The 11,578-nt window shown below is 42.0% G+C and overlaps 1 pseudogene; it reads left to right on the forward strand.

Annotated features, from left to right (window-relative positions):
• Nucleotides 1-3,402: 3,402 nt before the first annotated feature.
• LOC109758718 (putative disease resistance protein At1g50180) lies at nucleotides 3,403-10,312 on the forward strand (annotated as a pseudogene).
• Nucleotides 10,313-11,578: the final 1,266 nt, after the last annotated feature.

Genomic DNA, 11,578 nt, shown 5'->3' on the forward strand with positions numbered 1-11,578 from the left:
AGGTGGAAGCACCTCATCCATGGGAAGACATATGGACACATGCAAGAATTACAAGGACAAGGTTAATAGGGATCTCATCCAAGCTACTCTATTTTTTAGAAAAACCAATGCAACAACAAGTGGTCCAGCAATCCGGTGCATTGAGTATGATAAGGACCTCATCAAGGAGGTCATGGCAAAGATGATTTGCGTCCATGAGTACTCATTTAGAATGGTTGAACATAAATGGTTCAACATTCTCATGAAGTGCTTGAATCCAAACTATCAACCCATTGGAAGGAAGGCAATAAGAGCTGAATGCATGAGGGTTTTCAAGAAAGAAAGGGAGTTGCTTCAAGTTGCCCTAAAGGATGTGGACTTCATTAGTCCGACAACCGATTTGTGGACTAGCAACCAGACCATATCATATATGTGTGTGGTTGCACACTTTATAGATAAGGATTGGAAGATGCAAACACGTGTTCTCTCTTTCATAGATTTGGATCCTCCTCACTCTGGGCATGTGATTTCAGATGCTATCTATGAGTGTGTGACTGAATGGAAGATAGAGAAGAAAATTATATCCATCACACTAGACAATGCTTCAAACAATGATGTTGCGGTCAGAGGTTTGAAGGCAAAGTTTGCTGTTCGGAGAGGTATATGCTTGCTGTTTTTGTTGTACATATGTTCATATACTTGCTGTTTTTGTTGTACATATGTTCATATACTTGCTTCAAACAATGATGTTGCTTTGTTTAAGGCAAATTATATCCATCACACTAGACAATGCTTCAAATATACGGTTATATGCTTGCTGTTTTGGTTGAATATATGGTCATATTCTTGCTATTTTTGTTGTACATATGCTCATATGTGTGATGTTTTGGTTGAATATATTGTCATATGCTTGCTGTTTTTTTGTAGGTACGGACTTTGAAGCCAAATATTTCCATGTCCGTTGTTGTGCACACATTATCAACTTGGTAGTGCAAGATGGGACAACCATCATGACCCCTTTGATAGAGAATTTGAGAGAGACGGTTAAGTATTTCAAGAAGTCACCGAGTCACCTCCACAAGTTTGTTGAGACTTGCAAAATATTGGGTGTTAAGGTTGGCGACCATTTGCATCTTGATTGTGTCACACGTGGAGTTCAACATACAAGATGCTTGATACAGCCTGCTCGTATAGGGAAGCCTTGTCCTCTTATGCAGCTTCAAATGCCAACTATCAATGGGAGCCGGAAAAAGAAGAATGGGACAAGTTTGAAGTTATTAAGCCATTGCTCCTCTCTTTATCTCGTGTGACCACTGCGTTTTCAGGGCAATTATATCCCACCTCCAACATATTCTACCCTCATATTGTGAGCATCAAGATTGCTTTGAGAAAAGCCATGTCTCATGATGATGAATGCTACAACAAAATGGGTGATGCAATGATGGATAAATTTGACAAGTATTGGGATGAGCCGAACAATGTCATGGTGCTTGCTACCATCTTGGACCCAAGGTACAAGATGAGGTATATTGAGTGGGGCTATCACCAAATGTATGCTGTGGGGAAAGCAAACACCGAGAAGAATATTGTGCGTGGAGAGTTGGACACATTGTATGAGAAGTTTGTTGCGAAAAATAAGCAAGCTGAAGAAAGAGCTAGTGGATCATCAGCCAAGAACAATTGCAACACAAGTACCTCGATGCCACTTATGGATTGTGAGTTTCAGTCCTTCTTATCAGCCACTTCATCAACACCATCAAAAAGTGAGCTTAGAAACTATCTAGATGACTTGAATGAGGCAATGGATCCTATGTTCAATCTTCTTGATTGGTGGAGGGTGAATGCACCTAGATACCCCGTATTGGCAATGATGGCAAAGAGGTTCTTGACTGTCCCGGCTACCTCCGTGTCTTCGGAATCAACTTTCAGCACGGGTGGAAGAGTTTTAGGTATGTCTACTTGTTACATTGGATGTTAGCTTGTCAACTTGTCATCCTATGCTTGAACTTAGATATGTCTACTTGTGTGGTTTTAGATGACTACAGGAGTTCTTTGAAACCAGAAATGGTGGAAGCCTTGGTGTGCGGTGCTAGTTATATCAAAGGTTCTCACAAGGACTTCAATGTGGTGGTATGATTTCTATCTTTTTCTTCTATGATTTCTGTCTATTTCTTGTATGTGGCTAACTTACAAAAAATTAGGAGAGGGATGAAGATGAGGAGGACGATGTTGACAATATCAAGTTGCCCAAGATTGTTGATGTGGGGGGTGACAACAATTGGTAACTAATGTTTTTACATGTCTCAGTTTTCCTATCTTGACATATTGAGAATATCAAGTTTACAAATCTGTGTTACATGTAGATATTCGCCATGTGGGTGTTGCTCTTGCTATTTTGAAGATGGATGTCTACATGATCTTCTCATGTGGATTGTTGAGGTCAACGTGATCATCTCGTGCCATTTCTTTTGTTGTGATGAACTTCGAATTATGTGTGCTGTTGTGGTCAACTATGGACCTTGAATGATGTTGTGATGAACCATGCACTTTCAACAATGTTGTTGTGAACTTGTGATGAACTATGAACTTTGTATTATGTGGTTTTCACTAGTCATTGTTTGGCTGTCAACATTTTCTCAGTTTTATGTCAAAGTGGTAAGTGTTATGCTATGCAAAATTTCCTTGTTTGGCTGTCAATATTTGATGTTTTCCTGTGTAAAGTTCAATTGAAGTGTTGTCCAAAATTCAATAGAAATGATGCCCAATTCTTTCTCTCATATGTGTTCCATTGTTAGATTTTTTGTAGAAGAATTCATATAAGAACATTATTTTTATTACTATGACCATTTCTTAAAACAATAGACTGCTGGATTGTTCATTTTTAGTACTATAAACTGTTTGTTTTCCAAAATATAGGTTTAATTGCCGCAAAAAATCATGTATATGCACTATATACAGAGGTCTGTACTATTAAATGGTTCTGGGAGAAACTGGCTTACGAGCCGGCTCGGTCTGAGCCGAGCCATAGCCAAAGCGAGCCGAGCCGGTTGAAGTAGGCTCGTTGGCCGAGCCGAGCCGCTCTAGAGCGAGCCAAAGCCAGGCTCGGATCAAGCTCGGCTCGGCTCGGCTCGTGTCCAGCCCTAACCGTGCCCCCGGCGCCACACTCGCCGCCGTCGACCCCTGCATCTCCCCGCCGCACCGTCCGTCTCCCCAAGTCTGCACTCAAGTGGATCTCATTGGTGAGTCTCTCCGCCCCCTTCCCCCTTCTCCTCCTTCTCTTCCTCGGTAGTACTTGTTCTCAGTTCTCACTCCCTTGAGGGTCGGCCATGGTTAATTGCAGTTAAGTTGAAAGCTAATGGCAGGTGCCAGCTGATCTGAGTCTAACCAGACATTGCATCTCCGAGGGGGCAGAATCAGGGAGCAATGGCGGAGTCGGCTGTTAGCGCCGTGCTGGGGAGCGCGGGCAATCTTGCAGTCCAGGAGACTAAATTTTTGTGTGGAGTCACCCTTGAAGTGGGGCTATTGAAAGATGAGCTGATGCGGATTCAGGCCTACCCAGGGGCGGAGCTGGAGCTAATCTTACCCTGATGCACCACTTAACCATGGGAAAAAAAATTCAAGCATGGATGCTGCGTTTCATAGCTTGTGATACGGATTACTAAACATAATAGGAGTCTATTTGTAAAAACAAAATGCAACAGTCAAACTGCTTAATATAATGCTAAACAAATGACAAAATTATTTGAAAAGGTCTAGCATTCTCAAATTAAAACACATCATCACATATCAAGGTTCGTTAACCTAAAATATAAAAACTGGAATCAACTTTTCAAGTAGAACATAATAAAATGCCCAAATCAAAGTACTTAAATTTGCTAAAATTTTAAAAACTACCTTTAGTATAATCTAGTCCTTCAAGCCATGAAATACCCAACCACGTGATCACTGATGACATTTTCCGTTTCTTCTTTCTCCACATAACAAATAACATCATCACTTAATACTCTATCAATCTCCCTTTGCCAGGATCACATTGAATCTCCTCCTCCCAATTCATAATAAGGAATAAAATAAGGTTTAATCCACTAGCCATAATTTCACACATACAATTGTCGCAACCTAAAAAATATTTAGGACAAACAACACAGAAAAGAGTTAAATTCGAACCAAGAGATGCCTGTAATCCACACAAAATAAATAAATAAAAATAAAAGCACATTGCTATGTGAGGAAGAGAAATTTACGACGCGGCACGTGGTCGCTGCAACATTAAGCGTTAGGCAAGGCGGCCGCTGCTGCGCGTACGTTCGGATCGATTAGGAACAAATCCGTGCTGCCAGCTGCTTCAAATCGTTAGGACTGGATGCTGCAGCGCGTACGTTCGGATCTATCAGGAACGGATCCGTGCTGTCTCAAATCTTTCAGAACTGATCGATTTGAATCTGATTGATCGTATCGTCGCCGCGCTCGGGACAGAAGACAGAACAGGAGATGAGGAGATGGGATTTGTTTGTTTTTTCGAGTGGAAGACGCGGGATGAATAGCTGGCTTCGTGCGTGCATTTTTTTTTTGTTTCAGAGAAAGGCTTCGTGCGTGCGTCAAGGCAAGGCCTGCGAGCGTGTATACGTGAGACGTGGGCAGCTGGTTCAAAGGGGGTCCTGTAGCACTCTTGCTGGCCCACCCTGATGCACCGGGCCAAATACCTGATATTTAGCATTATTTTTTTTTCGGACCCTGTAGCCTGTGCCACAGGCTCAGCTCAAAGAGCTCCGCCCCTGGGCCTACCTCAAAGATGCTGACAACAAATGGAGACTAGGAAATGCTAGAGTTGCTATCTTGGTCACCCAGATCAGGGCTGCGGCATATGAGGCTCAGAATGTCATCGAAGAAGCCGATTACATGGAGAAGAGAAACAGGATCAAAAAGGGGTTCATGGGCGCCATTTCAAGGTATGCTCGCTTACCGACCGACTTGATTACCCTCCATAAAATTGGTGTTCACATTCAGCGGGTAAGAAGGAAGCTCAGCGAGATCTTTGCGAGTGCGCAAAATCTGAAGATTGATTTGGATAATACTGGTGTGGTTGAGTATGAGTTTCCACAAGATAGTGGTCTTATGAACCAGAAATCTGAAGATGATGTTGTCATGGTTGGTTTTGAGGATGAGCACAAAGAAATAGTGGATAAGTTAGTTAGCGGTGACAACATGCTTACTGCAGTCTCAATAGTTGCCATGGGTGGGGCGGGAAAAACAACACTCGCTAGAAAAGTCTACACTTCATCCACGGTCAGAGCACACTTTGAGGCAATTGCTTGGGTGACCGTATCCCAAAAGTTCAAGGGCATTGATTTGCTGAATAATATTATGAAACAAATAATAGGAACCACAGATGAGTCTAGGGACATCGATGCATGTAACGCAGGAGTACGAGGTGGGAAAGAAGATCCATGATTTTCTGTTGCATAAAAGATACTTCGTACTTCTTGATGACGTGTGGGAAACAGATACATGGGAGCAAATAAGTAGAATGGTCAATGTTTTTCCAGATGCAGCTACTGGAAGTAGAATTCTGTTAACAACAAGAAAGAAAGATGTTGCAAATCATATTCAAATGCCAACTCATGTTCATGTTCTAAAGCACTTAGATGATGAGAAAAGCTGGGAACTTTTTAGTAGCAAAGCATTACCATCATACGAAAGGTCCTCCATATGTGACGTCAAAGAGGTTGAAGAATTAGGGAGAAAGCTTGCAAAGAAATGTAATGGATTACCACTAGCCCTTGCAGTTCTGGGGGCTTATCTATCAAAGAATCTAAATTCAGAAGCATGGTCTGATATACTTTTGGATTGGTCATCAACCAAAAATGTACAGATGATGCGAGCCATAATAGCTCGCAGTTACAAAGACCTCCCAAGTCATTATTTCAGATCTTGTTTCCTCTATTTTGCTGCTTTTTGTGAGGATTCTGAAATAGATGTCTCAGATCTTATTGAAATATGGATAGCGGAAAGTTTGATTCCGCATATGTTAAAGCATACACCAGAAGAAACAGCACGCAAGTATGTGACTGAGTTGGCTCAAAGAAGCTTGGTCCAAGTTGTTTCCAGAAGCAGGGCACACGGCTGGATTGAAACAATAAGAATTCATGACATTCTACGTGACTGGTGCGTAGAAGAAGCAAGACAAGATGGTTTTCTTAATGCCATTGACAATACAACAAGTTAGGCTTCCCCCAATCTTGTCATCTGCACTTCCATTTTGGATTAGAATACATGTTGACTATTATCAGGCTTCTTGCTAACATGTGGATGCACTGTAAAATCTTGCAGGAATTGGCGCCTCATCATCTGATACCATGATATCTTATCGTTATTCTTTTCAAAACATTACTGGTCAGATATTGCAGGCAACACCTAATGCCCAAACTCTTGTTGGTTTTAGGCTCTCGTCGGTGTCCCTGCCTAAGCTCAGATTTCTGAGAGTACTTCACATCGAAAACTCAGACCTAAAGGATTTCTGTGCAATCGGTGGGTTCATTCACCTAAGATATCTTAGGTTGAGAGCATGTAGGCATGTGGCACTTCCTACATCAATTGGAAAACTTCTTAACTTTGAAAATTTAGATTTAAGAAACACAGATCTGAAGGAAGCAGTACCAATGTCCCTCTGGCATATCTCTACTTTAAGGCATGTTTACCTCAGTAACGTGTTCCCTCCACCAAGTAATGTGCAGCAAAAAGAGTTGAGGACCTTATGGTTAGATCTTGGATCAATTGGAACTAAATATTTCGGTAATGGCATGGTGAATTTTGTTGGCCAAATGACTCAATTGACAACCCTCTTCTTGTGCATGAGCCTAGTCTCTGCAGAGATGATAAATATATTTGTCAACATGCCTCGACTAGTAGATATTTACCTCACCAGATTCAGTGTGCTTGATAAGTTGCCCGAGAGCCATTACTTCCCACAAAGCCTACGCCGTCTCTATCTATCTGCTGAAGTCATTAACCAGGACCCAATGCCGATCCTGGAGAAGCTTCCCTTTCTTGCGGTGCTCAGTTTGAGAGGTTATGAAGGCCGTACTATGTCATGCTCTGCCCAAGGCTTTCCTCGTCTACAGGAGTTAAAGCTTCGTAGTTTTTCCATGGAGGAGTGGAGGATGGAACTAGGGACAATGCCAAAACTCTCTCACCTTGAACTTTGGTGGTGTCAAAAGATAAGCGAGCTACCTGAGGGCTTGCTGCACCTTTCGTCCCTCAATGTTCTGAAACTGTACGACGCACCCCTGATCTCTGAAGATGACAACACACTGAAGGAGCTGCGGCGGAAAGCATGTAAGGTATGGTAACTTTGCCCCCTCCCCCTCTTGTCTTCCTTTCCTTTCTTTTCCTAGAGCATTCAGAAGTTACTTTATCGTGTAAATATTTGTGTCACCGTTTCTGCTCCGGTGCTCCCCCCCCCTGGGCTGAACGCGAGGTGGAAAAACACATCGACGGCCAGGATGAACCAAAAACGGTTCATAACGAGGGGCACGATCGTCTTTGTTGCCCCCGCGTACAGCCGTCGAGGAGCCCTGGGAGGCCCGTACGGCCCGGTTAGATCGTATGCCCGGCCGTATACGTATTTGTATATGGCGGCGTTTCGTGCGCGCGTGGAACCGCCCGCGCGTGGGGCAGCACGTGTCACGGGTAGATTCCAAAACCGTCCCATCATATAAATGTGGACGGCAACCACCTCCGGCCGCATCGCCCACCATTTCCCCCCGCCGCATCGTCTCCCTCTCCCCACTCCCCACCCCCTCTCCTCTCCAACCTCCTCGTCGCCTCACCGCATCCTCTCCATCGCCATGGCGGACGCAGGAGGCGAGCGCCCAGATTAGGGCGCAGATCTGGTGGAGCAGGCGCGGCAGGTCGCTGCGGGCACCTTTGTGAGGGGACGTGCCGGCGTCCAGCGCGGTGCCCCACCCGCTGCAGATCTGGAGAAGGCGGGGGCGGGTTGCAGCGGCGCAGTCCAGCCAGATGCGCCTGCTCTGGCGATCTCCGGCGAGGCGCAGAAGGTGGAGGCGGGCTCTGGCGAGGCGCAGAAGGTGGAGGCGGGCTCTGGCGAGGCGCACGAGGTGGAGAAGGTGGAGGCCGGCTCTGGCGAGGAGCAGGCGGAGCAGAAGGTATCTGCTTATCACTTTAATGTGGTAGTTTTTAGATTGTAGGGTTTGTGGCCAGAAGGTTTTTTTGTTAGATTTGTTGGATGTAGGGTTTTCTCTGCATTAGGGTTTTTGAGTATTTGATTCGTGCAAGAATGGTGGACCTCATATGATTATTAGATTAGGTTAGAAGTAGCCGGATTGAGGGATGGGGTTTTTTCAGATGCTTATTAGATTAGTAGTGGAATTTTTGCAGTTCTTAGATGCTTATTAGATTAGTAGTGGAATTTTTGCAGTTCTAGGGATTATGACTGTCATAGTTGCAATTCTTAGATGCTTGATTGATGTATGTTGTCATAGTTGCAGTTCTTTGATGCTTGATTGATGCCTCTCAGGCAGAGGCTATGAGATGGGTTCTGCATGTCCTTGTGTTTTTGGAAAATGTCTACCTGAGGTGATTAGATGGTGCATTAGTTTGGTTGTAAATATAGTGAAGGATGTGCTCATGTAATGGGTGTTGTCATGTTAATTAAAAAGAGCTTCTCAAGGGCTGGATTTGTTTGTGTTGGATTGGGGCTTCTGAAGGAGAGGGGAAGGGGCAGTCTAAGCTTATTTAGTTTGGGTTAGTAGTGGAATTTTGCCGTTGCTTCAGAGATATTTACAGCATTGAACATCCTCTCCAATGCCGTTGCTTCAGAGATAAAATCACCTTGGGATTTTTTCAGTGGTTAGTAGTGGAATTTTTGCTTGTTAGATTTTAATTAGTATGAGGTTTAATACCTTATTTAAGGGGGAATTTAAGGTCAGATAGACGTCATATGATTATTAGATATGTAGTTCAATGCTGCAGACATATATGATTATTTGATTTGATCTGTGGTTCAATGATACTGGATGGAAACATATTTGATTTGGAATGCATTAATTTTGATGTGCCAATGAATTGATTTAGATGATACAAGATTCATCTATAGTATAATTTGTTGTTGTTTAGGTAAGTAATGAAATTCTAGATGTTTGTTGGAGATGTATGCATTTATAGTTGAAGTTGTACCTAATTAACTACTGCATTATGTTAATATGTGTAGGAGCTTTGCTGCATTATCCCAAAAACAGTAATTTGTGCATATTAAAAATTGTAGTTGGCTTGTGTAATTAGTAGCAATGGATGTAATTTTATATTTAGGGGGCTAAGAGATAACTCACTTTACAATTGCAGAAGGGTGGCCTCAAAAACAGTAAGATGGCCTTGAAATATTGTCCTTGCCCAAAATTTTATAAATCAAATGTTGTAGGCAGGCCTATTGTCGAGCCTCATAAAATTAACCTGGCCAGAGATTTTCCTCTTTTGCAAATACTTATGATGAATTACAAAAAATATGCAGCTAGGATGTCAGCATTGTATAACTATGCAGTAAACATTCCAAGGCAGGATCCTAGCAACAAAATATACTATATGTTTCCATTAAGTAGTGTGGGGGGGGGGGGATTCCTTCAAAAGAAAAGTGTTGGGTTAATCCAGGGAATGTCAAGAATCCAGCTTGGATTTTCATTAGCATTTATGAAGGAAAGCATTTGTCTGTTGATTGATTGCTTAGATTCTGTATTTATAAGGAAAGCATTTGGTCACTTGCAACATACCAATGTGGTTCACATTCACAATTTTGTGTGTAATGACATTCTTTGAACTGCAATTCAATTCATTGTAATTGATGTGCTTGTTTGACAATATAGCAGGAGGAGGATCTTGTGGTTGTGGGCAACAAGAGGAAGTGGGACAAGACTGGGTTCTACCCATATGACTCTGATGAAGATGAGCCGTATGAGGTAAGGCCTAGTTGAAATGTTATTTGTGCATTGAGTTAGTGTGTTTATAGTATTTGAATGCATAATGTATTAATGTCAGTCATTAATGTGTGCAGTATGAATCTGGAGATGATGTGGTCGAGGGGAACGTCGAGTCGTTTGAAGAGAAGGTGGTGTTGAAGATCAGGACCCAAGGACCTGGTATGTACCACAACTGGAGGACGGAAAAGTACCGCTGCCCCTTCTGCAGCAAGCCCAAGCCCAGGTCTGGGTTATTGGAGCATCTGATGGAACATTGCTGGGCTACATCGATCTCCAGTGGTGAGTACAAGATCACGGCTGAGCATTCTGCCCTCCTGAAGGTCGTGAGAAACCCTAACCTCTAGTCCTACATCATGCTGATCATCAGAAGCTGGAAGCCGTACTCATCATCCGTATATTTGATGATGTTTTACTTTTGGAAAGCTGCATCTGGGTCTGAACTGGTTAAAAACTACCTCTATTAATGTAATGTAATGTATTGTGTGTCTTAACTGGATCTGTTGTGAACTGCCTGGTACCTAATGCTATCTATATATGTCTGGCCTTAACTTTATTGGTGGTGAATGCTTCCTTCATGTTTACTTGTTGTTTCGATGGTGCAATGATCACAAATGGCGCTTCAGTGTTGCTTTAGACATGCTGCAACACTTGTCTATGCTGTGCGCAAGTGCAACATGCTGTGCGCATGTGCCAATTATACCAAATATTGAATCTGGCAATGTTCCAAATTGGCTGTCATGAATTATATTACAAGGGGTTTCGTAAAGTTACTGATAATTGTTCATCCTCACACATTCCATCAATGCATAATTTGAATAAGCAAAAAGATCAAATGTTCCATCATCAAAGTGTGAAGGAATTAAATGTAAATTTACAAGAGTAATGTAAAACTAGTTAAAAATAATGTGTGCAAAAAAAAGGAATTTGAAATAAGATCTACTTTATTTTTAATAAAGTTATATAAGAGGGCATTAAAAAAATAAATTGAAGGCATTAAACAAAAGGAAAAGCATGGGCCAGCCTAGCCATCTTGGAAACCTTACTTTATAAATAAAAAAATACAGAAAAATAAGAGGGCATTAAAAAATAAACAAATATAAGAGGGCATTATAAATTAAAAAAATTCAAAAAAATAGAAAGAAAATATAAGAGGGCATTATAAATTTCAAAGATAATATAAGATGGCATTATAAACAAATATAAGAGGGCATTAGAAATTTCAAAGAAATTTTGGAAAAAGAATATTTTACAATGCCCCCCAGAGTTATAGACCGATGTTTTGACCAGCCAGTCTAGAGGGCATTATAAATTAATAAAAAATTCAAAAAATATAAAACCTTGGAAACCTAGCTTTGTATGTGCAAGATATCATGTGTGCCAAAATTGAGGTGATTTGGAATTGGTCGAGAAAATGACCGCATTCCGGAGGGGCCATTTAGCCAGTTTTTGAACATACGTGATTTTTTCTACCACCTCTAAATCACCCAAATCTTCTTGTACATGGTGACCCACATGTGCCAAACATGGCTATGAAAGAAAATTTGGAAAAATAATACTTTACAATGCCCCCTTGAGGTATAGACCGATGGTTTGACCAGTCAGTCTAGAGG

Source organism: Aegilops tauschii, chromosome 7 (genome assembly GCF_002575655.3).
Source record: "Aegilops tauschii subsp. strangulata cultivar AL8/78 chromosome 7, Aet v6.0, whole genome shotgun sequence".
Lineage (NCBI taxonomy): Eukaryota > Viridiplantae > Streptophyta > Magnoliopsida > Poales > Poaceae > Aegilops > Aegilops tauschii.